The sequence below is a fragment of the Giraffa tippelskirchi genome, chromosome 5 (genome assembly GCF_054371585.1).
Source record: "Giraffa tippelskirchi isolate mGirTip1 chromosome 5, T2T-mGirTip1v1.2.pri, whole genome shotgun sequence".
Classification (NCBI taxonomy): domain Eukaryota; kingdom Metazoa; phylum Chordata; class Mammalia; order Artiodactyla; family Giraffidae; genus Giraffa; species Giraffa tippelskirchi.
In genome coordinates, this window is record NC_137279.1 from 31,718,237 (window position 1) to 31,732,293 (window position 14,057).

Genomic DNA, 14,057 nt, shown 5'->3' on the forward strand with positions numbered 1-14,057 from the left:
AGAGGGAAAAAGAACCATATATTTCATTCCAACAAGACAGACCCCAGTAGTCATGTACTGATGTGAGAGTTGGACCATAAAGAAGGCTGAGCACCAAAGAATTGATGCTTTCAAACTGTGATGCTGAAGAAGACTCTTGAGAGTCCCTTGGACTGCAAGGAGATGAAATCAGTCCATCTTAAAGGAAATCAACCGTGAATATTCATTGGAAAGATTGATGCTGAAGCTGAAGCTACAATGATGCAAAGAGCCAACTCACTGGAAAAGACCCTGATGCTGGGAAAGATTGAGGACAAGAGGAGAAGGGGGTGACAGAGGATGAGAAGGTTGGATGGCATCACAGATTCAGTGGACATGAGTTTGAGCAAACTCTGGTAGATAGTGAAGAACAGGGAAGCCTGGTGTGCTGCAGTTCATGGAGTTACAGAGATTCGGACAAAACTTAACGACTGAACAACAACAAGACAGATTCAACCCACAAAGCCCAGCCCAGAGCCCTTTGAAATTGTCATCAGCGAGTTTCATGCCTGGAAATGACATTTTCACTGACACTTCTTTGTGCTCCATTCACACCTTCGGTTTGTAAGCACGACTTTCACACAGGGAAAGACAAACATCATATGACATCACTTTTATGTGAAATCGAAAAAGTGATATGCGTGAACTTATTTACAAAACAGAATTAGACTCATAAACATAGAAAACAATCATAATTACCAAAAGAGAACGGGGTAGGGGGAAGCAGGGATAAATCGGAAATTTAGGATAAACAGATACATACTACTATATATAAAATAAACAAAGACCTACTGTACAGCACAGGGAACTACATTCAATATCTTGCAATAAACCATAATGGAAAAGAATGTGAAAAATATATGTAAGTGTATGTATGCATGCATGCTAAGTTGCTTCAGTCACGTCCAACTCTTGTGACTCTATTGACTATAGCCTGCCAGTCTCCTCTGACTGTGAGATTCTTCAGGCAAGAATACTGGGGTGAGTTGCCGTACCCTCCTCCAGGGGATCTCCCAACCCAGGGATTGAACCTGCATCTCTTATGTCTCAGACATTGGCAGGCAAGTTCTTTACGACTAGCACCACCTGAGAAGCCCACGCATCTGTATACATACAGGTGGTGCTAACAGTAAAGGACCCATCTGGGTTGTAAAAGAGGTGGGTTCAATCCCTGGGTCAGAAAGACCCCCTAGAGAAGGAAATGGCTACCCACTCCCTGGAGAATGGGGGATTCCATAGACAGAGGAGCAGGGTGGGCTACAGTCCATGAGGTCACAAAGAGTCGGACATGACTGAGCAAGTAACACCTTCAGTTTCACTTCCTCATATATGTATACATATATATGTGTATATATGTATGTATATTATACATGTGTGTGTATCTATATATCTGAATCACTTTGCTATACAGTTGAATTTAATACAATGCTGTAAATCAACTGTTTGTTGTGGTTGTTGTTCAGTCACTAAGTCAGGTCTGACTCTGTGACCCCATGGACTGCAGCATCCCAGGCTCCACTGTCTTCCACGATCTCCTGGAGCTTGTTCAAATTCATGTCCATTGGATCAGTTATGCCATCCAAATTCATGTCCATTGGATCAGTTATGCCATCCAACCATCTCATCCTCTGCCTCCCCCTTTTCCTTTTGCCCTCCTTCTTCCCCAGCATTTATTTTTTATTCATTTGGCTGTATCAGGTTTTAGTTGGCAGCACACGCGCTTAGTTCCCCCACGGCATGTGGGATCTTAGTTCCCCGACCAGGGATGGAACCTGCATCCCCCCCACGGCAAGGAGGATTCTTAACCACTTAGCCACCAGTGAAGTCCCTACATTCAATTTAAAAACAGAAAAGAAAAGAAAGAACATGCATAGGAGGAGAGAATGTCAAGTTGGGGGATAATCAATTGCTGTTACACCATAGACTTAGTTCTTTTTCCAGTGAATTTCACTGGCAGAATTTTGAACCTGTTTATTTTATCCCTGAAAAAACTAGTAGAGACGCATTTCCTGGCCTGGCCAAATGTCCTTCCCTGTTAGTTAAGAAAACAGAACAGTTTGCCAGGGCCAAGCCCAGCCAGTCCAGGAGTTGGTCTCCAAAACCGGTACCCAGGGGTGATCTAAATGGGATCTTCTTTCGATTAATTACAAACTTCTCACTTGAGGCCAGTTGGTGGAAATACCAGCATTTGTAGAACAGGAAATTGCAGATGGCAGCTCTCTGGGACCATGGCTCTCCAGTGGAGTCCCATTAGTGGAGATAAACTAGCAGTCGCCCCACAGACCCTGAACTCAGCGTTACATCTGGGCCGGCTGCCCGAGGCTTTGGCAGGGCTGCTGCATGACATCCCCCCAGGAGCAGGTGGGATGGAGGAAGGGCAGCCCCAGTGGGTGCCGGCTGCCGACAGAGCATACTCTGTCCCATCCCAGAGAATCCCTGCGGGGGGCCCCCCACGGCACCCTGCTGAGCCTGGGTGCCTGTGTTTGTCAGCTCTGGCCACCAAAACCAAGCACCATGGACCAGGGGCCTGAAACAGCAGAAATCTCTTTTTTCCTAGCTCTGGAGGCTGCAAGTCCAAGATGAGGGAGTTGGCAGGGTTGGTGTCCTTAGAGGGCTCCCCCTTTGGCTTGTAGGTGACACTCTTCTCACTGTGACCTCACATGACCTTTCCCTGTTCCGGTGTCACTGGTGTCCCTCTTATAAGGACACCAGTCAGACTGGATTGGGGCCCAAGGGCTTCATTTTAACTTAATCACCTCTTTAAAGACCCACATCTCCAACTCAGGCATGTTGATCCGTGTTTGATTCCTGGGTCAGGAAGATTCCCTGGAGAAGGGAATGGCAACCCACTCCAGTATTTTTGCCTGGAGAATTTTGTGGACAGAGGAGCGTGGCAGACTTCAGTCCATGGGCTCACAAAGAGTCTGACATGACTGACCACATACATCTCCAAATGCAGTCACATTCCAAAGCCCTAGGGCTTGGGACTTCAGCATACATACTTAGGGGGCAGAATTCAGGCCACAACAGGCCCTACCAGGATGGTCCAGCTTTGCACCCTGCATGGGATCCCATCAGCTTTCTTCCCCAGCCTCCTATCAGTAGCTATTGCTTGACATGCTTTCTCTCCCCTTTGTCATCATTCTGAAGAAAGAGGAAGAAAAAGGAACAGACAGGACAATCTAGAAATCTTCCATCACCTGGGAACCTGTCAGCAGCATTGTTGAGTTACCCAGGATGGTTTACGCCATCCTGCTTTGGAGAAGACAGATGGTTGGTGGAGAAGAAAAGCTGACTCCAGCCAGAGGGCTTGTTTGAAAGTGAAATGCTCAGAGGCGTGTCCCGGGGGCCAGTAAAGAAAGAGCCCACATTCCCAAGACCTTCCACAGGACCCCTCAAGAAGGAGACACTGCTTTCAGAATGGGGACCTGATCACCTCCGCCACCCCAGTCTCCATCAATAGCCTACCTTCCTCTCAAGGCAAGGAGGGGAAGCATGACTCAGTGATTTTCCACCATGAAACTGCCTTGAGGAGGTGTGCCTGTCCCTCAGTGAGCCCGAAGGTGACCAGAAAATTAATGAGGCAGAATCCCCAGTTCCCTGGAATTCCAGGGTCCAGAGGCCAAACTCCCTGTGATGAGGGCTAGTCAGAGGCCCAGGGATTAGCTGTGTATTGATTCAGCTCCCCGGAGAACCTTTGATTTTCGCATGCATTCCCTTCCTGACTCGGGCCCTAGCCTTTGTCTAACTCTCCACGTCTCTCCCAGAGCAAAGCCAAGGATTAGCTAATATTTGCTGATGGAAAGGGCTCCCTCCAGAATAAACATGAACATCATTACACCTGGGTCTTCAGCCAGCCTGAGATCCAATTGCAAAGTCTCCTCGCCCTTTTGGACAGACGTGGAATAAGGAGGAGGAGGTACTGCATGAGGACTCGGGCTCCAACTCCAGAGCCTCCTCTGCCTGGAGGGAGAAGGGGCATCTGTCCTGGAGTCAACGCCCCCATGGATAAGGGACACATCAGCCTTGCAAACTGGCTTCAAAGCTCCGCCCTTCAAAGGTGAGACCAGTGGGGAAAATGTCACCGTGAGCATGATCCTGCCAGGACAGGGACCCTGGTGGGCAGCCCAGAGAGGAAGGGGAGACTCTGGGCTTGGGCCAGGCAAGCTCCTGCCTGGTGCACTGATGCCCTGATGCCTAGACTTGTGTTCCCAGCTCTGAGCCACAGAGCCCAAGGAAAAGCAGAGAATGAGCTGCAAACAAATGAATCTCATTAGTTCATTCACCCCACAAATATGAAGCCCATGCCTAACATCAGCAAGCCCAGGGCAAAAGAGCCAAGAAGGCCTATACAAAAACCAGGCTAGCTAGTGTGAAGGGAGTGGGTTCTGCCCTCCTGCCTTGACGTCCCGTTGACCACAAAGGCCAGGCTCCGACTGAGAACCCCCACTCCTTGGGGCTAAGCATCAGAGCACACACGGCAACACAGAAGAGCTGGTCCTACCCTGGCTCACGGCTTCCGGCTCAGAAATTCTGGGGCCTTGGGTACCAGAGGGTGAGCTGCATTGGGGAGGGGATGAGGAGGACCCACACTTGGCCAGAGAAGGTCAGGAGGTCAGAAGGGCCTCCCCAGGCTGGACACAGCTCTGGACCCAGCAGGCACACAGGCACCCCTGGGCCACCTTGGCTGATGGCCTCTTAGCCAACACGTGGCTGAGGGATGTGAAAGCTGCCATCTCAACTCCCAGCAGCAAACCCTCTGGGTACAGAGTGAGATGTAAACAGATTAATAATGAGAACAGTGACAATAACACCATCACGTTTCTTTAATTCTAAGACACATTTTCCCCCTCTCTTATTATCACGTCTGGAATCGAGAGAGATTTTATAACCAGAACGAATGCTGACTCTAACAGAGCTTCATGCCCTCTCAGGGGAGCCCCCTACAGTCAGAGGCGACTGAGAATCAGGGCTTTCGGGGATCCTGTGGAGTTGTTTCAGGGCCCAGGCTCTGTAGGATGGAGACTCTCCCTGGGAATGTGGGGGCCAGAGGTGTCAGGTGGGGGCCACTTTGGGGCTGCAAAGGACCTGAGGAGCTAGGGGTAAGGGGGATGGGCTGGAAGGTCAGGCTAGGGTCCCTCTTGTCACTTGGGTCCAGAAGATGTCTTACCTGAAGCAGCAGCACCTATAAGAGATGGAGAACCTGGAAACCTGGGTTTCCATGCCAACCTTGCCTTCCCTGGGTGTGCAGTGGAGCCACCCAGGTCCCCAAGGCTGCGAGTTTAGTTCTGTTTCACCTACACCAATGCATCGGATGTGGGGGGTTGGGAAGAGGGGCCCAGGCTCAGCTCACTCTGCGTTTCTTCTGCCCCTGTAATTGACCAGCTTTCTCACTCGGGAAAGTCATCTCTGCTTTACTATGACCAGTAAATATTCCAGAAAGAGAAGTTCATTTCCTCAGAAGCAGGCAGGAGCCACAGCTCACTCTTCCAAATCAATAACTGATTATCTTGCTTGCAGATTCAATTCACTGCCTGAAAGCAGCCTTCCTTGATGGGTCCTGACAAGTCCAATCATCTCTGCAGAACACATCAGAAGGAAAGGCCTCCCAGAGCTGGTGGATGTCAGGCAGACCAGTTGTGGGCAACGAATAGGGAAGAGCGGCCACCTGCTCCATGCCCTTCCTGGACCCACCAACATGAGCCCCTGATCTGGGGATGCCCATCTCAGAAAAGCAGTGGATCCCCAAAATCCTTCCCTGGTGGCTCAGACAGTAAAGAATCTGCCCACAATGGAGAAGACCTGGGTTTGATCCCTGAGTCAGGAAGGTCCCCTGGAGAAGGAAATAGCAACCCACTCTAGTATTCTTGCCTGGAGAATCCCATGGACAGAGGAGCCTGGTGGACTGCAATTCACGGAGTTGCAAAGAGTCAGACATGACTGAGTGACTAACACTTTCACTAACATTTTCAAGATCTCCTCAAAGGCCTGGACTGCATGTGGAAGCATCACTGGGGGCCCGGCACGTGAGGGATGGCCCAGGGAACTTCTGACTCAGGTTGGCTCCTCCTGGTGGGCAGCGAAGGCTGCAGTTTGGACTGAGATATGGACATGATGGGTCACTGTGGCAAGTCTTCTAAAGCCAAGGACCAGACGACGTGGATAAAGGATGCATGTTGTGAGGGTGCCACTGGGCAAGGACTCTATCCATTCATAAATTCATTTCCTGACTTACAACCATCTCCCAGGTCCTATGCCAGGTCCCCTGGACACCAGAAGAATGAACATTCCTTGTCCATGAGATGGGGGCTGAGGGGAGGGGGGCTGTGTCACATATTAATTCATTTATTTATTTCCCAGGTATTTATGAAGCCTGCAACAATAGCCTTAGAACTTAGTTCAACTCTAGTTTAGGACCAGGAATCAGTCCCCACCTCTTGAAAAATTCCCAACTCAAGCCCACAGTCCAAGACAGAGTGAGAGACGGTCCCAGAAAGGATATAAAAGGTGGGTTTTCAAACTATGTATTCCAGGACCCCTCAGAATTTGCTCAAGGATTCCAAAAATGATTACACAAAATTTCACTGTAATTATACTTGAACTATTTTTAGATGTAATAAAAAATCAGCACATTCAACAAGGTGTTAAATGGAAAGTTTCACGCTTCAGGGACCAGCAGCCCATTTCCGAGGCTGGCGGGTCACCTCCTTCCTGAGGAGGGCTTGGAGCAGAGTCTCGACCGCCCTCCCTGTGGCTGCATCACTCATCAGGGAGGCCGCAGGTGCACTATACCTGGGTAATCAGTCCATGCTGGCAGCATCCACCTGCAGGGCTCTGTTAATGTGGGGCAGGGGTCAGGCTCAGAGTGCCAGGCTCATCCCCTGTAACCAGGTAGCATGGGATGAAGGGGACTCTGCCCCTGTGGGGATGGTCAAATGCTTCCTAAAAACCTGAAGGCTTCCTCTGCAATTTTGTTCTTGAAAACAAAAATGTAAATCTGTCTTTCAAGACTTCAGCACCAGTTTAATCAAAGAGAATCTTGAGATTGTAAGGTGGACTTCTAAAAAGTGTTATTGTTTATGACTCTATTCCTACTTTCTGTATTAAAAAGCAGAGGCATCACTTTTCAGTCAAAGGTCCATATAGTCAAAGCTATGCTTTTTCCAAAGTCATGTACAGATGTGAAAGTTGGACCATAAAGAAGGCTGAGCACTGAAGAAATGATGATTTTGAATTGTGGTGCTTGAGAAGACTCTTCAGAGTCCTTTGGACTGCAAGAAGGTCAAACCAGTCAATGCTAAAGGAAATCAAACCTGAATATTCGTTGGAAGGACTGATGCTGAAGCTGAAGTTCTAATACTTTGGCCACCTGATGCAAAGTCAACTCATTGGAAAAGACCTTGATGCTGGGAAAGATTGAGGGCAGGACGAGAAGGGGGTGATAGAGGATGAGAAGGTTAAAGAACATAACCAACTCAATGGACATGAATCTCAGCGAATGCCAGGAGGCAGTGAAGGACAGGGAAGCCTGATGTGCTGCAGTCCATGGGGTTGCAAGAATTGGACACAACTTAGCGACTGAACAACAACATTCCTGGGAAATGCAACTAAAAAGCCTCTGAAATAAGTTGGATTCTGGACTATCTCCCATAACCCCCAATTTCAAATGTTACAGACAGCAATATATAATAGCTTCATTATTCTGATTTGATAAGTAAATGTGATGAATTTGAACTACTAAGATCAATGGATGCTAATAATAAACTGACCTCATCTTTTATTTACTTTTTCTTATTTTTGTAATGAAAACATTCAAACATGCAAACAAAGTGCAGAGAAGACTGATGGATGCTCACATATCCACACACCTATATTTAACCCCTGGGGTATTTCATCAGCATGACAGCAGGAACTCTGTGTGATCTGTGCACTGGTGGATCCCTAGGAGTTTAAGCGCACAATGAGTTTGTTGAATGAGTGAATAATTGTAACCACTATAACTGTTTTGTAAAGGAAAACAGCGTCACGTTTACAACCACGGCTGCTAGTGCGACAAGTTCAGATCCTACCTCTGCCATGCATTTGCTGTGTGACAAGTCCTCAGCACTTCCGGCCCCATCATTGCCCATGTTTGCCTGAATGAATTATCCCACTAGGGATCGAATAATGATCCTCTTCCAATTCCAACAATCCTTCCACATTTATTAGCTAAGATTTTTAAGAACCGTCATCAACCAGAGTTAAATAATTCTTACTGGGAAGGAAGGACACATGTTTATTTCCTTTTAATTGCTAGTTTCAGAGTAAGAATTTTATGCTTTCAATGGCTTCCCTGGTGACTCAGACAGTAAAGAATATGCCTGCAATTCAGGAGACAAAGATTTGATCCCTGGGTTAGGAAGATCTTTGGAAAAGGAAATGTCAACCCACTCCAGGATTCTTGCCTGGAGAATCCCATGGACAGAAGAGCCTGGTGGGCTACAGTCCATGGAGTCACAAAGAGTTGGACTCAACTGAGCAACTAACACTACTACTGCACTAATGGCTGCCAATGAATTGTCATTTCCTCTCTCTTTCTGTCTCTACCTCTATCTCTCTTCTATCTCTAGCTCTTCCTCTGACACTCTTGTTTTGTTTGGTTTTGTTTTCTCTTTTTGAAGTAGCATTATAAATTTATGGATTTTTTGCAACACATTCCATGTGCTATGGGCAGTGTTTTTATGTTCAGATTGTCCTGTCTTTGAACACTGAGAGTCCTGTCTTGCTGATCCTTCTGTTCTTTGACAGAACTCAACAGTTTTTAATAGGTCATTGGCTTTGGGCCACAAGCAGCTGTTCTAAGGCAGGCTCATTTGTGTAGTTCCTGCTCCACACGTGGAATCAGAAACTTTTTTCCAGAGCCCTGGTTCCTATTCATGGGGAATGGAGTGTAGAGACCATAATCTGGGTGCTGAGGATGCTTCTTACTTCTGAGCTTTTATAGTGGACAGCAACTGCACTTGCATTTTTAAAAAACAAACAATATCATAAGATAATATTGATATTTCCAATTCAGACTTATCATTATATGGATTTTATTTAATCTCTTGATTTCATAACAATATCTCTCTTCTTTTACATTGAAAAATCTTGGACCTTAACAATATAAACATAACATATTAACTTGCTTTATTTTCCTATATAGTACTTTTAAAATGCCAATATTATTAAAAATAGTAAAACTTTCAAAATGTATTTTAATATTTTGTGTAGCCCTACTGTGCCTTGAGTATATCAGTATACCAACTAAGGGTGTACAATCACAAGACTATATTCTAAAGCAACACAAAATAACTTTTTTCACTATGTACTTTTTCCCCAGCTTTATTGAGATATAATTGACACATAACATTGTATAAGTTTAAGGTGCACACATTGATTTGATAAATTTTTATGTTGTAAAATGACTACCACCGTAGCATTAGCTCACACCTCCATTACATCACGCAACTACCATTTCTTTTTGGTAAGAACATTTAAGATCTACTCATTTAGCAACTTTCAACTAAACAATTTTTTGTTGTTCAGTTACTAAGTTGTGTCTGACCCTTTGCGATTCCATGGACTGTTGTACACCAGGCTCTTCTGTCCTCCACTATCTCCTGGAGTTTGCTCAAATTCATGCCCATTGAAGCGGTGATGCTACCTAATCATCTCATCTTCTGTCGCCCCCTTCTCTTTTTGCCTTCAATCTTTCCCAGCCTCAGGATCTTTTCCAGTGAGTTGGCTCCTCTCATCAGGAGGCCAAATTATTGGAGCTTCAGCATCAGTCTTTCTAATGAATATTTAGGGTTGATTTCCTTTAGGATTAACTGATTTGACCTCCTTGTAATCCAAGGGACTCTCAAGAGTCTTCTCCAGCACCACAGTTCGAAGGCCTCATTTCTTGGGTGCTCGGCCTTCTTTCTGGTCCAACTCTCACATCCATACTTGACTGCTGGAAAAATCAGAGCTTTGACTATACAGACCTTTCTTGGTAAAGTGATGTCTCTGTTTTTTATACTGTCTAGGTTTGTCACAGCTTTCCTTCCAAGGATCAAGATTCTTTTAATTTCATGGCTGCAGTCACCATCCACAGTGATTTTGTAGCCCAAGAAAATAAAGTCTGTCACTGTTTCCACTGTTTCCCCTTCTATTTGACACAAAGTGATAGGACCAGATGCCATGATCTTAGTTTTTTTAATGTTGACTTTCAAGACAGCTTTTTCACTCTCCTCTTTCATCCTCATCAAGAGGCTCTTTAGTTCTTCTTCACTTTCTTCCATTAGAGTGATAGTTATTATAATTATTGATAGCTAATTATACTGTATCAAGTATATAAGCATAGAATATACAAGTATATAATATATTATAATTAATTATGTATTAATAATTACTAATTAATAATATGTGCTGTGCTATATAGCTCTTGTACTTTTTTCAATTTCTATTTCTCTTGGGATTTTAAACTTTCTTTATAAATTTAATTTTATAAATGATGTCAAAGTAGAAATCTAAGCCAAGATAAATTCAGAAAAGTATCACTTCCATCCTGTCACTTCCTTTATCTTCCATCTTTCCTTTGAGAGGTAACCATTTGTATTCAGTTCAGTTCAGTCACTCAGTCGTGTCCGACTCTTTGCGACCCCATGAATCACAGCACGCCAGGCCTCCTTGTCCATCACCAGCTCCCAGAGTCTACCCAAACCCATGTCCATCGAGTCGGTGATGCCATCCAACCATCTCATCCTCTGTTGTTCCCTTCTCCTCCTGCCCCCAATCCTTCCCAGCATTAGGGTCTTTTCCAATGAGTCAACTCTTCACATGAGGTGGCCAAATATTGGAGTTTCAGCTTCAACATCAGTCCTTCCAATGAACACCCAGGACTGATCTCCTTTAGGTTTATTCAAAAAGTATCAAACTGAAAAAAAAAGTATTTAAACTGTGTACACAGATTTACACCTTGATTTTTTCCATTTATCCAGGATATCATTTCATATTTGCAAATAGATACCCCTCTCATTTACTTTAATTGAGAAAAAAGTAAATTCAGTGTTTTTCACAGATCTTAATCATTAAGTGCAATGAATTCTAACAAATATATATGCCAATGTTATCATCTCAATCAAGTTATACATTTTATGAAATATATCAATCAAGATTAATATTTACATAGATCATTTTAGGAAGTTCTCTTGTGCCTCCTTCAAGTCAACCCCTGTCATCACCCCAACAGACAAACACAGGTGAACTTTCTATCACCAGATTATTTTTTCCAGTTGTTAAATTTCACACAAAAATAGAATCAGCATGGAGTCTTGATGAATGTAATATTTTTGAGATTCACATATGCTGTTATATGTATCTGTGTTTTTTTTTAATTGCTTAAATGTATTTCAGTGTATGGATATATCACAGTTAGTCCATTTACCTCTTGATGGATAATTGAACTGTTTCTAATTTGAAGCTAGTGTGAGTGAAACTGGTACTGACATTCTTATCTGCCTCTTTTGTGACCGTATGTTTTCATTTCTTGTGGATCATATGGCAAGATTATATTTAACTGTATGATAAACTATCAAAATATTTTCCAAAGTATCTGCACTTTGTTGCATTCCTACCAGTAATGCTTGAAAGTTCCAGTTCTACATCCCTGCCAACACCTGGGATTGGCAGATTTTCTTTTTCTTTTTTTAACCATTCTAAAAGGTATGTAGTGTTATCTCACTGCGGTTTTAAATGGCATTTCTAATCATAAATGATGATGTTGACTCGTTTTCATGTGCTTTTTTTCTTTCCACATATATTTTTTGATGTATCTATTCAGATCACTTCCCCATTTCTATTGAGTTGTTTGATTTGTTTCTACATATTCTGAATACAACCCATTCATCAGATATTGATTTGCAAATACTGTCTCCCAGTCTGTGGCTTATCTTTTCTTTCTCTTGAAAGTCTTTCTTGGAGCAGAAATTTTTAATTTTGAAGAAGCCCAAGTTATCCATTTTTTCATGTATTGATCATATTTTGTGTCATATTTGAGAAAACTTTGCTGAATTCAATGTCACAAAACTTTCTCCTGTGTTTTCTTCTCAAACTTCATTATCTAATATGAGTATGATAGCCACAAACTCCATGTGACTTGTTGTTTAATCACTAAGTCGTGTCATACAGGTCAAGAAGCAGCAGTTAGAACTGGACATGGAACAACAGACTTGTTCCAAATCAGGAAAGGAGTATATCAAGGCTCTATATTGTCACCCTGCTTATTTAACTTATATGCAGGATACATCACGTGAAATGTCAGGCTGGATGAAGCACAAGGTGGAGTCAAGATTGCAGGGAAAAATGTTAATAACCTCAGATATGCAGATGACACCACCCTTATGGCAGAAAGCGAAGAACTAAAGGGCCTCTTGATGAAAGTGAAAGAGGAGAGTGAAAAAGTTGGCTTAAAACTCAACAATCAGAAAAATAAGATCATGGCATCCAGTCCCATCACTTCATGGCAGATAGATGGGGAAACAATGGAAACAGTGGGAGACTTTATTTTTGGGGGGCTCCAAAATCACTGCAGATGGTGACTGCAGCCATGAAATTAAAAGATGCTTGCTCCTTGGAATAAAAGCTATGACCAACCTAGACAGCATATTAAAAAGCAGAGGCATTACTTTGTCAACAAAAGGTCCATCTAGTCAAAGCTATGGTTTTTCCAGTAGTTGTGTATGGATGTGAGAGTTGGACTATAAAGAAAGCTGAGAGCCAAAGAATTAATGCTTTTGAACTGTGCTGTTGGAGAAGACTCTTGAGAGTCCCTTGGACTGCAAGGAGGTCAAACCAGTCAGGAAAATACCCTGATGTTGAGAAAGATTGAAGGCAGGAGAAGGGAACGGCGGAGGATGAGATGGTTGGATGGCATCACTGACTTGATGGACATGAGATTGAGCAAGCCCCGGGAGTTGGTGATGGACAGGGAAGCCTGGCTTGCTGCAGTCCATGGGGTCACAAAGAGTTGGACATGACTGAGAGACTGAACTCAACTAAGTTCAAGTTATCCATGAGTTCAGGTTATCAAAAAACTCATGTCAGACTTTTTTCAACCCCATGACCTGCAGCATTCCAGGCTTCTGTCCTTCACTGTCTCCCAGAGTTTGCTCAAATTCATGTCCATTGTGTCAGTGATGCCATCCAATCATCTTATCCTCAGTCACCCTCTTCTCCCCTTGCCCTCAGTATTTCCCAGCATCAGGATCTTTTCTAATGAGTCAGCTCTTCACATCAGGTGGCCAAAGTTTTGGAGCTTCAACTTCAGCATCAGTCCTTCCAGTGAATATTCAGGATTGATTTCCTTTAGGATTAACCAGCTTGATCTCCTCGCTGTCCAAGGGACTCTCAAGAGTCTTTTCCAGTACCACAATTTGAAAGCAAAAATTTTTCGGCACTCAGCGTTCTTAATGGTCCAACTTTCACATCTGTACATAACTACTGAAAAACACGTAGCTTTGACTACATGGATCTTTGTCAGCAAAGTGCTTTTTATTATGCTGTCTTGGTTTGTCAAAGCATTTCTTCCAAGGAGCAAGCCGCTTTTAATTTAGTGACTGCAGTCACCATCCGCAGCGATCTTGGAGCCCAAGAAAATAAAATCTGTCAGTGTTTCTACTTTTTTCCCATCTGTTTGCCATCCATGTGGTTACTTAAATTTAAATTAATTAGAATTAAATAAATTTAAAATTCTTTGGAAAGCACAGATATAGAATGGATACCTATTGCAGATTGTATCTTTTATTGAATAGCATTATTCTATAAATTGTAAAATTTTAGGTTTTACATTTAGGGATCTTAAGGTGAAAAGTATATTTTCAGATGGGTTTTGTTTATTTGTTTTGTTTGTTTGTTGAATGTAGATATCCAATTGTTCCAACATCATTTACTGAAAAGACTATCCTTTTTTGTATTGAATTGTCTTTGCACCTTTGTCAAAATCAATTGGCCATGCATATGTGGCTTATGTCTGTACT

General features: G+C 43.6%; 1 long non-coding RNA gene across 1 annotated transcript; it reads left to right on the forward strand.

Annotated features, from left to right (window-relative positions):
- Nucleotides 1–2,732: 2,732 nt before the first annotated feature.
- On the forward strand, nt 2,733–7,759 carry LOC145507686 (uncharacterized). Its single transcript, XR_014055027.1, has 2 exons — nt 2,733–4,078; nt 5,539–7,759. It is a non-coding gene; the product is annotated as an uncharacterized LOC145507686 (long non-coding RNA).
- The last annotated feature ends 6,298 nt before the right edge of the window (nt 7,760–14,057 follow it).